We start from the raw sequence: 13,246 nt of genomic DNA on the forward strand, positions 1-13,246 counted from the left end.
GGGCGTGCTGTCGATGTTTATTGACAGCACACCCCCTTTGGTGGGTGTGCCGGGGGCATTGCTGCCCTGACGGAGGCGTTCCCATGGGAACGCCTTGCGTCTGGAACCGGCCACACTGACATCACTAGTGATGTCAGTGGGAGTGCTTTTGGCTCTGATAGAGCCAAAAGCACTCCAGGGCTTGCGGCAGCGAGACCCTACCGCAGGGTCTCGTCGCAAGCCCGATGGTCGCGATGGTCTCGCATAGGCTGTGGGTGGTCACCCACGCCTATGCGAGCGGCCAGGAGGCCGCTCCATTTTTAGGTAGGAGGGCCCTGATTCAGAGCGAGCGCTCTGGTCAAAGCGTCCGGCTCTGAATCAGGCCCTGAGTGCGGAGAAACACAAAGGGACAATGCCTCTGACTTTGAACTACCGTATTAATTTTCTAACCTGAAAGTGAGCCATAGGCTTCTATTTTCAGATTGAAGGTTGTGGAGAGATACCAAAGGGTTAGTCAAAGTGAGAAAGCTATTGTCAGCAAAAAAAGACAGTTTGCATTGACTTCCACGCACTTCAACGCTCTGATTCTAATTGCTAATGGGTCAATGCATAACGCAAACAGGAGTGGGGATAGGGGGCAACCCTGTCTTGTACCATTTCCAAAATCAAACAGTGAGGACTGCAGACCATTTGTCATAACTGAGGGCTGGGAGTAAAGGGCTTTAATAGCTCGCAACAAAATTCCCATGAAGCCCAACCGTGGACAGCCTTCCCATGCAGCTGCTACTGTCTATTGAACCCAGACTAATATAATGCAGCAATTAATTAATTTATTATTATTTATTTATATAGCACCACAAGTGTTCCATAGCGCCTTACAAAATACATAAACAAATAAGCGAACAAGAAACCAGTGACTTACAGTACAATACAATGCAGGACAAGTACATGATTTATACATAGTATGTTAAGACCATGTATTCTAAGGAAGAATACCTATGATTTACATCTTCTGATTTTTATTATTTAGGGGTCTATTCATCATCACTTAATTTCTACAATTGCAGGTGAGTGTGCATTTTCACCAGCTTTGGTAGAAATTAAGTGTCCGGGTCATTCATCAAGAAGGTAAAGTAGGAGATAAGGAGACTAATTTTGCTTACTTGTTAAGTGTCTTTCTTCGACTCCATAGGGGGCACAGGGATGACATTGGGTATAGCCTGGAGATAACCAAATAGTTATTTGAAAATACCCAGGCTCATCTCCTCTATACCTCGCCCCCAGCCACTGGACCTCAGTTTAGTTTGCAAGCCCACGTCAGGAACAAGGCAGAGGAAGAGGAGAAAGTCCGGCACACACACAGACCATATAACTACGGAAAGTACAGCCGGACAGGTGCATCAGGGTGGGCGCCCTGTGCCCCCTATGGAGTTGAAGAAAGAGACTTAACGGGTGAGCAACATAAGTTTCCTTTTCTTCTTCCTCCACTAGGGGGCACAGGGATGAAATTGGCATGTCCCAAAGCTGTCCTGTATGGGCAGGGATGCTCCCGAGCTGCAGTGAGCACAGAATGCCCGAAGGTGGCGTCTGGGAAAGGTAAAGTATCAAAAGCGTAAAAGTGGATGAAAGTATGAGCAGACAACCATGTAGCAGCTTTACAGAGATGTTCTGCAGAAACCCCGCAGCGTGCTGCCCAAAAAGTCCCCACTGACTGGGTTGAATGGGCAGTCACCACAGCAGGGGATTGAAGGTCCGTCAAGGAGTAAGCCTTGCGAATGGTGAAGCGGAGCCAGCAGACCAAGGTCTGTTTAATAGCCGACCAGCCCTCTTATGAACGTCATATAAGATGAACAGAGAATCCGACTTACAATGTCTCAGGTCCTTTTGACATAGCCGGAGAGCCCTCACCACATTCAAGGAAGCCTCTGACTGAGAAGAATCCGCAGTCTGGAAAGCAAGTACCACAATCTCTTGATTTATATGGAAGCGGGATACCACCTTGGGAAGGTAGCCCAGGCGAGTCCGTAGTAGAGCTCTGATGGAACGGAAAATAAGGAAACAGTAGCGACATGATAGGACACTCAAATCCAACACCCTCCGGCCCGACGCGATGGTTAGCAGAAAAAGGTTTCTAGGCAACTGGAGAGCTCAGCAAACCAGAGACAGGTTCCAGGGAGCCACAAACATGGAGAACTCCCTGAAAAAGGTTTGCACATCCAGGAGCAGTGCTATCTGCCTTTAGAAGAGAACGGACAAGGATGAAACCTGGACCTTCAAGGACGAAAGCCGGAGGCCCAAATCCAGACTTGTCTGCAGAAAGACCTGGGGTTAAAATCCCTAGTCTTACACCTAGAAAAGTAGGTACGCCAAACCCGGTGGTAGATACGCGCCGAAAAAAAGGCTTCCTAGTCTGCAGAATGGTCCGAATGACCCGCCTGGAAAAACCTTTCGCCCTTAGGACGAATGTCTCAAGAGCCACCCCATCATAGTGAGGCAGGCCAGATCTGGATGGAAACATGAACCTTGAGACAGAAGATCCAGGTGTGGAGGAAGGCGCAGTGGTGCATCGATGGAGAGGCCTAGAAGATCTGCGTACCACATGTGCAGAGACCAATTCGGTGCCACCAGGATGATGGTGCCGCCCTCCAGTGTGAACTTGCAGAGAACCCAAGGAATCATTAAGATCGGAGGGAAAATGTAAATCAGAGGGATGTTCCATGGAACCACCAGGGCATCTACCAGGAGAGCTTCTTGATCCCTGGTGCGGGAGCAGTATCTCGGCAACTGATGATTGTGACGATATGCCATTATGTGTCTATGTCTGGCAGGCCCCAACGGTAGATTAGTAGTTGGAATATATCTGGATGCAGCGCCCACTCTCCTGCATGAACGTCCTGACAGCTTAGGAAGTCCATTACCAATTCTGAACTCCTGGGATGAAGACAGCGGACAGTGCTGGATGGTGCTCCATACATATGAGAATTCAACTGACTTCCTGCATGGCTTCTTGACTGTGAGTGCCACCCTGGTGGTTTATGTAAACCACTGTGGTTGCATTGTCCGATGGTACCTTTACCAGTTGTCCGTTAAGAAGGTGCTGTGCCAGACACAGCCCTGTATACAGCACAAAGTTCCAGGATGTTGATAGAAAGCTGTCTCTACTGACATATCCAATGATCCTGGAAGGTTAGGCGACAGGTTACTGCCCCCCACCCCCAAAGGCTTGCATCGGTGGTGAGTAGGACCCAGTCCCGGATCCAAATGAGGCAGCCCTTGTCCAGAAGTGAGCGCTGGAGCCACCACAGTAGGGAGATACATACCTCCTGGGGAAGAATGAGAGTCTGTGCCTTGAGGTTCAGAGAATGATCCAGGCGATGTAGTATCTCTTGGGACAGAGCTAGCATGGATTTCTGCCAACTGATTATCCATCTGTGTGACTGTAGAAGCTTCACTGTCAGTCCATGAGAACTGTTGGAGACTGACCCAAAAGCAGCAAGTCGTCCAGGTAAGGTAAGATTCGGGCACCCCTGTGGCAAAGCTGTGCTGCTATTACCACCATGACCTTTGTGAACCCACAAGGGGCCGTGGATAGACCAATGGGCAACATCTGAAAACTTATAATGGCTGGTTTGTAAAGCGAACTTGAGGAAGTGTTGATAAATGGCTCATATAGGGATATGCAAATAGGCATCTTGGATATCCAACAATGCCATAAAGTCGGTTCCAAGGCTAGAATGATAGATTGCAGGGATTTCATGCAGAATTTGGGAATCTGTAAGAATTTGTTCAGGTGTATTAAATTGAGGATTGGTCGAAAAGACCCATCCAGCTATTGCACCAGAAACAGTTTGGCATAAAAGCCCAATCCTCTCTGGGATGGAGGAACTGGAATAATGACCCCTGAGGCCATGAGAGAGCAAATAAGACTCAAGAGCTTCTGCCTTCTCTGGCTGTGTAGGAAGATTGGTGGAAAAGAACAAGGAAGGTGGACGCTGACGAAAAGCGAGAGCATAACCCTGAGACACGATGTTTCGGACCCAAGCGCCTGTTGTGGTATGCATCCACACTACCGAAAAGTGAAGAAGCCGGCCTCCCACTCCGACAACCCCCATCCCATCATGCAGCAGGCTTGTACGCTGGCTTGGCAGCCAGATGTCTAGTGGAACAGGGTTGCTTACCTCTGGGTTTGGAGGTTTTCGAGACCGAACCCTGGCTCCTGGGAAATGGCTGACCTCTGGCTTTGTCTTGCTGATGAAAGGAACGAGAAGTTGTAGTCCTAGGTCTGGGAGTGGCAAATAAGCGGACTTAGATGCTGCTAGCGTAGTCACTATCTTGTCCAACTCCATACCAAAGAGAATGCCTCCCGAATAGGGAAGAGCTTCCAAGGCCTTCTTGGATTCCATGTTGGCCTTCCAGGTGCGCAACTAGAGTGTTCTCCTGGCTACTATTGGAGAAGCTGAAACCTTAGAGGTCAAAATCCCTGAATCTTAGGCCGCTTCAGAGAGATAAGAAGCTGCCTCTCTAACAGGCGCAACCAAGAACACCAGGTCACCTCTGTGTGTGCCTGATGCGAGACCATTGTCAGGATGTGGCCTGGGATTGGCATTTACTCACTGCTGAGCTGGTATCTCTGGGCTCCAAGGCATGCAGACACTAGTTGTAGTGGTGGGTTAGGGATGAGGATTTTCCCTGAGGTCCGCTAGGACTTCCATGCGTGCGTCCTGACTCCTGTGTTAGCAGGCATGAGCGCAGCCATGTTGGTTCATCTCACCTGATCAGTCTCCTCCAATGGCAGCCCTGCAGTCTCCCAGCTGATCTCATGATCCAATGACCAGCTGCCTAGGGGTATTTAGGTCCAACTCCTGCAACAGGAAGTTGCTGATCAACATCACTGTATGACTGCACATAGTCATTCCTTGTGACAACCATCTTATGTTCCTATGGATACCTATTTAAAACCTCTGTGCAATCCTGTCTATACCTTCTAAAATCCTGCCTATACCTTCTAAATTTGTCGCTATTTAGCGTAATGAGTCGCACAGTAAATAAATGCTTTCAGACTTTGAGTGTAGTTCCAAAGCACAAAGTTATTATTCAATATAAAAACAGATGGTTACATGCTGTGATCTAAAGAAAATTAGCGCAAATAAATCATACAGGCCCAAGGTACAGTTGTTACATAGGCACGCGCTCTGGACCCAGATGCCGGCATCAGCATAGAAACCTCCGTCAACAGCACAGCAAGAAGACTGAGGTCTGAGTTCAGAGAGCCCACATATATACTCTTTACAGGGATAGGCAATACAATAGACAAGTTTGGCATGATTCCATTGGTTCTTCTTAAAGGTGCTTCTCTTACAGGATAGTTCATAGGTCAATTCAAATGGACACAAACAGCCTCCAACAACCTTTTGTGTCCTTTTTCCCGCTGCATGCTAATCTAAGCTGCTAACATTACAGAGTACATTTTAATGTTTTAACTCTCTATAGTCCATAGTTTGCAGACGCATGTTGCGATCTTCTCACCGATGATACCGGAAATCTGTTGAGACACAGTGGATCAGTACAACACCAAACACGGTCAGCTTACCATGTACTAAACCTTAGATATCAAATAACCTTTATTACACAACATTAATAATTACTGAATATACCTTGAATATTACACTTTAGTGCTAGGGAACCTTTTATGTAAGAGTGCAGTGTGTAAGTATTGGTGAATTGGGAAAAGATGCTAGTTAGCGCTGTGCGACTATGTGTTTTGTGAAGTACACCATGGTACTTGTTTTGCAGAGATAATCATTTTATATGTATTAGTGGCTGTCTGTATTTATGTGGTGAGGACTTTTAAACTTCTTTCTATTGCGTGGGAATCGCACGACGCTAAATAATAGCATCGCCGTATGTACTTATAATGGAGAGTTTCACTAAAATGGCGCTGGGTGGCTATTCGCAAAATGGCGTCGCCCCGATCTAATTTTAAACCGATCCTGTCTCAGCCAATTATCCGGCTTCGACAGTCCACCCTTTGATAGCAAACAACATGCTATCATACTCTGATTTTAAAATTAATTTAGGCTTACATTATGACATATTATTTAATGTTATATTATAGGATGGCACAAGGTGGTTCTTAAACCATCAATAATGTGTCTATAGGAGGGGACATAAAACTACCCTTATACGCACACAGCGGATCTTGGATGATCATGGGAAAGATGTGGGGATGCACCAATCCTATAAAGAAAGTCTTGAGGGGAAATAGGGACTTACATTATTTAAGATGTTTTAAAATAACATATTTAACAACACATTTTATGCATGTCTAAATCTTATACATTATGCGATGGTACCTTCTAGTTCAGAGTTGTAATGCAGTCCTACATTTACCTCAGTATTCATATTGTTACTACTGACCACCATCATAATTTCACTCCTTTGATTCATCTTATCTTTACATTTTCCACATTTCAACACAGTAGGAACACACCTGACATATAAGCCAATTACTATGATGACAACCAGTATGAGGATCAGAAGTTTACCTATACTCACAATCATTTCCTGGACCCACTCTCCTAGACCTGAGAACCATTTCACTGGGTTCAACCATGAAACCCATTCCTCTACCTTCTCCTTTACTCTACCCATTTCAGCTGCAGAATTTCATTCATCTTCCGGTCTATCCCCTCCTTGGGGTCGCTGGTGTCATTTGTAATGTAAGTGCAACACTTTACTCCAAATTGGGTGGCCAAAGTTACGCAATACCCTTCCGTGACAGCTGTTAAATAATTTAACACTAGTCTGTGTTGCACCAGTTCTTTCTTGTACACTTGCAACTCCCTACCTGTATAAGTGAATGTGTCATCATACATCTCGATGATATTATCTATTAATTTAGCAAGATCTTGGATATATGTAAAATTAAGTGTACCCCGAGCGATCCTGGTGGGATCCAGTGCTACCAAAACTTGAAAGCCAGTTGTCTCACTAATTAACTGTGTGGCTTTATGCACATCACCAGGTATCATATTTCTTTTGTCTCTGTGTTCATACTGTGTGTGAAGATATGGTGATGGTGTGTTTTTATGAATACCAAGCATTTCACCATGTGTGAGGGTCATAACCTCTGGGACTACTCTTCCCAGGAAACACAAACCTTCGGAACTCGGAGACACTTATACGCTTTCCTTCCGCATATAAAATATCCATCATAGGGGAGAACATAAGGAATAGTATGCATCATGATCATCAAACACATTTCCCTCACAAATGATCCTAACTCAGGTTCTCCCATCTGGCAAATACATGTTTCTGGTTGTATAACCTTAGCAAAGTACCCTTCTGATATTCTACCAATCATTTCTTTGGTGTTACTCAGTGTATATTTATACCGGAAGTGTCTTCCACCTGACCTAATAGTCTTGATATTCCCAGTCACCTCCCAACTTCCTGGTTCATTGGAGTTGGTGATGTTTAAACATAAAAGTGATTTATCTGCCTGGTACTGGTGGAGTTTAAAATGGGGTGGTTTGGTATTAAGAAATTTTCCATCCAGTGTCTTCCCTTTGTGCAATTCTAAAATCTCAAAGATATTTAATGGGAATGGCACTAATTCTACATTATGTTGTCCTTGGGGCACGTGAGAGCAAACTTAACAGTCGGTTTGATTCAAAATTTTGCCCACCATGGTGTGATAATCCTCTAAAGGATACCCACCCCTATACTGGTTATACTTAGGTTGGCACTGTTGGATGCATCTCTCGTTGACTACAGACTCACACATACAATAATCCTCAGATGATAGACCTTCACACTGTCTCCGAGTATCCAAAATAGCAGATCTCTTAACAATTACAGTACTAATATTGGTCAGACACTCCCCTAATTGGCATAGCACTCCTCCTCTCGACTCCACTCCATCAATACTGCCATTAGCTCCCATCTCCTCTATTGGTCCCCCATCACAGAAACCAGAGATCCCCAAACAAACCAGGATGATGGAAACTCTGGAAGAGAATACAAAAATGAACACAGCAGACCATTGCCGTAGCAAGGACCTACAAATTTCTTTTTAGCTCAGATATCTCTTTTAACCCTCCCGGAACAAGCTCGCGATCGACAGGTCCACGTTATCTGCCTCGTCTCCGCCTTGTATCTCCACCGGTTGGTTGACCTTCTTGCAGTGAGTGGAATGGACCCAGGTATCTCTCTCGGCCACCTTCAAAGATGTGGTACTCGTCAGCAACACCTGATACAGACCTTCCCAACGACCAGTCAAACAACCTGAACGCAAGAAATTTCTGATCATAACATTCTCCAGGTTCAACATCATGACAGTTTGTTTCAGGCATATCATGGGACAACAATTTCAGGTTCTGCTGTTGCTGTTTTAACTGTTTACTCATTGATATAAGATACCTTAAAGTTACCTCGTTACCTTTCAAGTCTTCCTGTGGACTTATAATAGAATGAGGTTGTCTACCAAACAGTATTTCAAAGGGGGACAGTTTTAGAGGGGGTCTAGGAGTGGTCCTTATGCTATGTAGGACCAAAGGTAATGCTTCTGGCCATCCTAGTCAGTCTCTGCCATGATCTTACTTAATTTATTTTTAATAGTACCGTTCATCCTTTCCACCTTCGCAGTGGCTTGCGGTCGGTAGGGGGTATGAAGTCGACTATTAACACCCATCAGTTTACACATATTTTGAAAAACATCACCTGTGAAATGAGTACCCCTATCACTCTCGATAATTTTAGGGATACCGTATCTGCACACAAACTCCTGAACAATTTTCTTGGCCGTAAACGCAGCAGTATTAGTGGCAGCATGGTATACCTCAACCCAATTGGAAAACACATCAGTGCACACTAATACATACTTGAGATTCCTGCAGGGTGGTAATTGGATGAAATCAATTTGTATTACCTGGAAAGGTTCGTCAGTCGGAGGAATGTGGGATGGTTCGGTAGGGATTGTTTTCCCAATGTTATTCCTTAAGCAGGTCAGACAGGACATTGCTCTCTTTTCCGCTTGAGAAGAAAAACCCGGTGGGCACCAGTATGCTCTCACCAATTTAAACATATCGTGCTTTCCCAAATGAGTCAGACCGTGCGCTGCCTCAGCCAGGCTTGGGTAGTATACCTTGGGAGCCATTGGCTTACATTGTCTGTCTCTCCAGAGTCCAGAGGACTCTTGCCCACATCCCTTGGACCTCCCGACTGACTTTTCCTGGATAGAATACGAATTTTGCATCTCAACTAATTTCAGCATATCAATTGTTTGAAAAGTCATGATTTGTTCAGTTGGTACATTCATTTTTAACCCTGCTGCCCATTTTGCAGCTTCGTCCGGATCATCCTCACATGTATGAGCTTTACACTTAATTACTGCCACTGCCTTTGGCAATTGTATTGCTGTTAGTAGTCCTTTTATGTTTGGAATGTGCAATTGGTGTGCCTGCTGCTGTCATAAAGTTTCTCAGACGCCATAAGGCACCGAAATCGTGTACTACCCCGAAGGTGTACCTAGAGTCAGTGTAGATATTAGCAGATTTACCTTCCTCTAATTCACACGCTCTCTTTAGAGCCACCAGTTCCGCCACTTGAGCCGAGTGTGGTGGGCCTAAAGGTTTAGCTTCTATAACGTCCTCATTTACCACAGCATAACCTGTACATAACTCTCCAGTGTCAGTTTGTCTATGACAACTCCCATCCATGTAAAATGTCACATCTACATTCTCTAAAGGTGTGTCACGTATGTCAGGTCTTGCAGTAAAGGTTTGAATCATATACTCCATACAATCATGTACATCAATATACCAGCAGAACTCACCTGTTGCCAGCGGCTCACCTCTCTCCACCCTTGTGCATCATGTTGCACATATGGTAAATACGTAGCTGGATTTAACGTATTGCACCTTTTAATAGTGATGTTTGCAGGTGCTATTAAGGCCAGTTCCCATTTTGCAAATCTAGCGGAGGAGACATGTCTGGTTTGGGCAGAGTTTAGCAAAGCAGATACAGCATGGGGAGTATAGACAATCATATCATGGCCTAGTACCACATCCTCACTCTTACTGACCAATAGAGCAGTTGCTGCTACACTTCATAAACACGGGGAGTGATCTTGCCACAGTGTCCAATTGTGCACTGTAGTATGCTACGGGCCTACTGGCATCACCATGTTTTTGTGTGAGGACACCTGCTGCACAACCATCGGCTTCCGTACAATACAAATCAAAAGGTTTTTCATAGTCAGGTATTCCCAATGCAGGTGCTCTTGTCAGACTATCCTTAAGATTAAGGAAAGCCTGCTCTGATTCCTCTGTTTGCATGACACGATCGGGCTTTAAGGAAGAGACTAAGGGTCTCATTCAGACCCGCTCGCGAGCGCAGGACGCTCGCAAATGGGTCGATGGTACCCAAATGCGCACGACAGAGGCTGCTCCGTCGTGCGCATGCGCGAGACCCGGCGAGCGATGGGGAAGTCGTCGCTCGGGGTCTCGCACCAAAGGGGGCGTGCTGTCGATGGTGAGTGACAGCACGCCCCCTTTGGTGGGCGTGCCGGGGCGTGGCTGCCCAGATGGAGGCGTTCCCATGGGAACGCCTACCGTCTGGGTCCGGCCCCACTGACATCACTAGTGATGTCAGTGGGAGTGATTTTGGCTCTGATAGAGCCAAAATCACTCTAGGGCTTGTGGCAGCGAGACCGCAGAGTACCCTACCGCAGGGTCTCGTCACAAGCCCGATGGTCGCGATGGTCTTGACCATCGCGACCATCATCATGGATGCTCACATAAGCTATGCGAGCGTCCAGGAGGATGCACCAAAAAAAAAAAAACCCTGATTCAGAGCGGGTGCTCGTTTAGAGCGTCCGGCTCTGAATCAGGCCCCAAGTCCTGTAATGGCAAGGCCAAAATAGAAAAGCTGGGATCCACATTCTGCAGTATCCACACATTCCGAAGAAGGTACGAATTTGCTGTTGGTTCTGCGGCAGTGTCATGTTCTGTATGGCCTGAATTCTGTCGTTTGTGAGATGTCGTAATCCCTGTTCCAAATATTTAACCCTGGACTGGCATGGCTGTAGTTTGTCCTTAGCAACCTTGTGTCCTGTTTGCGAGAGATGAAGCAACAAAAGTTTAGTATCATTAATACATCAAGAAAACAAAAGAAAAACAGATAGAGTGTTTGCTGCAGTGCACTATTACGTCAGTCAATATTGATATTGTTTATTAATTAAAACATATAAATCTTTATGGTTTATTATTTAAAATAATCAGGGGTTTTCACAACTGGCAAAATATTTTAAAATACTTGAAATTCAAGCAGAAAATAGAAAAATGTGCATGAAGAAAAAACTCTGGTGTATTAAAATTAGTAATACCGCTGGTTATATAACTTTATCCCTGTATGTATGAATCTATGTTGGTCTCATTCGTGCCACTGGTACAAAGAGGTACATATAAATTCATTAATTAACGAATTTATATGTACCTATTTGTACCAGTGGCATGAACCGCAGTTTAGCGCACCGCAGTTTAGCGCTGCGTGTGTACTCTCTGGTAACATGCTCACGACGCTAGTTTGCATCGCGTGCACGCCTTTAAGCCACGCATCCCCCCTCACGCTGCCAAAATTTTAAACACTCATTATATTTAACTTTTTTCATTCGAGAGCGCACCATACAGATGCTATCTTGGACATTGTTCAATACCTCCTTATCAAAGCTGCCAATTCTGGGAAATGGTCTAACACTCTTCATCGTCATTTTAAACCATACATCACAGTACCTAGTTGCATAAGCACCGTACTTAGTATGCATAATATGGCATGCCGACCCAAGCGGCGCTTCCAACAGCAGCACATCATCTAACATCTCTACCGTTTGCTTGGCTCCCATTCTGGGAGAACCCTAAGCTTTTCAATAGAGATTTAAACTGGTGAAAGAAAGTCAAGATACTTTCACTTACCTGCAGACGATATTAACAGGATGCGCCCACACACCTATGGAAGAATAACCAGGCTGCTTCCACGCACCTAATCCCTTTTTGACTACCTTTCAACTGCTAGCATGTAGGTATTCCAATAACACCTACCCTTTTCAGTGATTTCGTCCACCCTCTACCCAGTTCACAATTTAGCCAAAACTGTGCAGTTCAATTACAATGCTCAAATAACCCTAACTGATCACTGAATACTGTAATCACACTGGGAGCCGAACCTATAACAAAGACAACAACTACACCTGCTTATGTGTATAGAATATATCTACTACCGAGCTACTAGGTCGACCCTTGCGCCTAGTCCTTAAGGGTCCTACCATACCCTTAACTAGGGAACAGGTTGTCCCTACCAACAAATACTCACTGTTACATACCCTTTTCCTGCGCAGAAAAATACACGTTTTCCCAGACTATGGCAACACTGATCAAGTTGCTTACAACAATGTTGTCTATCAATGCACTCTCAATGGCTTTGTTCAAAACACGTGGCAGCAATACCGGATGTACATATACGCTTTTGTGCGACTAGTTGCATACACAATAATGTGACTACTACACAACACATTATGACTTTTACGCTATAGTGCGATTGGTCGCATACACAATAATGCGACTTCCCCTTTTCAACACAAAAAAACTATCGATGAAGGAAGACAAACTTTTTCCTCCCTTGTCCCTGGATTCTTAATCAGCGCTCCTAAAGCCACAATAACAGGTAGCGGACTCTCAGCAACAAAGTGGTAGCAGATTTTGAAGGCACAATGCGTTCTCCTGCTATAGCGCCTCCACCCTTTTGCTGAGAGATCGCTACCGCGTGTTACCAATTGACCGGTAGCGCGATTCACACTGCGAGCCCCCAACTATGGATACCTATTTAAAACCTCTATGCAATCCTGTCTATACCTTCTAAAATCCTGCCTATACTTCTAAAATTGTCGCTATTTAGTGTAATGAGTTGCACAGTAAATAAATGCTTTCAGACTTTGAGTGCGGTTCCAAAGCACAAAAAGTTATTAATTCAATATAAAAACAGAATAAACACTTGCTGTCCAGTTTGTTGGGTTAATATACCCATTGTGTCATGCTTCCTCTCTCACAGAAATGGATTCTGGACTTTATAGAATATGGGAGAGGAGACACCAAGTCTGCAATTTAATTACTTCCCTGATATCAGGTGTGATGGCCGGACCTTGTTCTGTCCTGTCCTGTTCTAGTTCCTGTCCAGCAAATGGAGATGACAGTGGGCAGCGTAAAATAGGGCA

This window comes from Taudactylus pleione, unplaced genomic scaffold (assembly GCF_031769625.1).
Source record: "Taudactylus pleione unplaced genomic scaffold, aTauple2 ptg000309l, whole genome shotgun sequence".
Classification (NCBI taxonomy): domain Eukaryota; kingdom Metazoa; phylum Chordata; class Amphibia; order Anura; family Myobatrachidae; genus Taudactylus; species Taudactylus pleione.